The sequence below is a fragment of the Octopus bimaculoides genome, chromosome 13 (assembly GCF_001194135.2).
Source record: "Octopus bimaculoides isolate UCB-OBI-ISO-001 chromosome 13, ASM119413v2, whole genome shotgun sequence".
NCBI classification, from domain to species: Eukaryota; Metazoa; Mollusca; class Cephalopoda; order Octopoda; family Octopodidae; genus Octopus; species Octopus bimaculoides.
Genome location: NC_068993.1, coordinates 3588810 through 3590618, shown reverse-complemented (window position 1 = coordinate 3590618; position 1809 = coordinate 3588810). Strand labels below are relative to the sequence as shown.

General features: G+C 30.7%; 1 long non-coding RNA gene across 1 annotated transcript in view; it reads left to right on the top strand.

Moving 5' to 3' along the window:
- The window catches only part of LOC128249286 (uncharacterized), a 14114-nt gene extending 12825 nt beyond the window's left edge, over window positions 1-1289 (top strand). Inside the window, exon 3 of the long non-coding RNA XR_008265377.1 lies at window positions 1087-1289. This is a non-coding gene — a long non-coding RNA (uncharacterized LOC128249286). The remainder of the gene's footprint in view (window positions 1-1086) is intronic.
- The last annotated feature ends 520 nt before the right edge of the window (window positions 1290-1809 follow it).

The window sequence follows — 1809 nt, the reverse complement described above, 5'->3', positions numbered from 1 at the left end:
TATATATATAGATATTATATATCTATATACATACATATATATATATATATATATGCATATCAATATAAATACATATATATGAGAATATCAATATATATATAGATATTATATATCTATATACATACATATATATATATATATATATGCATATCAATATAAATACATATATATGAGAATATCAATATATATATAGATATTATATATCTATATACATACATATATATATATATATCAAAGACTGATTTTAGTTTCCTTGTACGCTGGGGATCTACCTGCTGGTACATTCAGAGTTGGTGTCACATGGTGCACTCTTTAAATTGTTGTAGAGTTACTTCATTCGTAACTTCATATTTAATATTCCAAGGGCTCTTTTGAAGGTATTGACAAAGCGTTCTGCCAGTCCGTTAGATCTAGGAAGTTATGGCGCCGTAGTTATATGTCCTACCGCGAACGTTTCCAAATTGTTTAAAGTTCGCTAGACACAAATTGCGTTCCGTTGTCAGACCCTATCTTGACTGGGATGCCAAATCTTGCAAAGAATTCGTGTAAAAGATTTATAATAGTTGGGAAATTTGGCTTTTTGCACTTATTTTCTGGCCATTTAGAGAAACTGTCAATTACAACTAAGTAGTAAGAAACATTAAAAGGACCAATGAAATCGGTTAAATCTATCCACATGCTTTATGGATGTATAAACAAATGGTTGAGATCGTTATGAACAAAATATAATTTCAGAAGTGAGGACTATACAAAATATTCTATGAATCTCTTCATGTGAAGCCCAGAGATTTCGGGTGAATTCCTTAAGCTAATAGAAATAAAAACCAACTGCTGTAGAAAATCAATTTTTCACATGTTTTCTTTTATTCCCATTACTTACTTCGTCTACTTACAATGTTTAGCAGAGAAAAGGTAAAACATGCGTTCCTATCTAAAAAGAACTAGTAACTCAATTGTGATCCTTTCCATAACTATATATCCTCCTCGAGAAACATCAGACCCTATACTAACCGCTTTCTCTAACTCTATCACTACGTTTTTTCTATGGAAGTCCCTCCCTGTCAAAGTTTCTCTTCTCATTCACAGCGCCTTCTTCCAGGAAAAATATAACTGAACACAATATGAAATAGCTTTAAGTGTGAGCTACAACACAAGCAGTACGTCCACTGGACTGAAGTCTACCTCCCGCAATGGTTCAAAATACTGCAACATCGATTTCTATTCATATTTCAATGCGTCTGCCGAAAACTAACAAACACAAAGAAATGAAAATTAGTTAAGTAAACGAATGTCTGTCCTTTGAAGTATTAATCTTAATAAAATAATAATATCGTAAAACTTCATGAAACAACTAAATGAACGACTAGCTTCTGTAAATACTTAGCATATATATTTATCAACTTTCAAATATTTGACTGTATTATGAATTGAATACAATTGCCTGTAATTGCAACTATGTTCTTTGTTTTGTTATATGTGTACTTTTTATAGAGAATATTCATCACAAATATATCATTCATTGGCTCATGCGCACTTGGTAGATACGAGTTACTAATACGAAGCAAACAGTATATCATCATCATTATTATTATTATTATTATAAACAATAATAATACTATAATATATCAACAAATGTCTTTATACTTATGAACATGCGTCTGTCATAGTGAGATTAATAGGCTCTCTCTCTTGCTCTCTCTCTCTCTTGATATATATATGTGTGTGTGTGTGTGTGTGTGTGTGTGTGTGTGTATACATGGATATGAGTGTATACGTACATTTATATGTATACATACATACATATATATA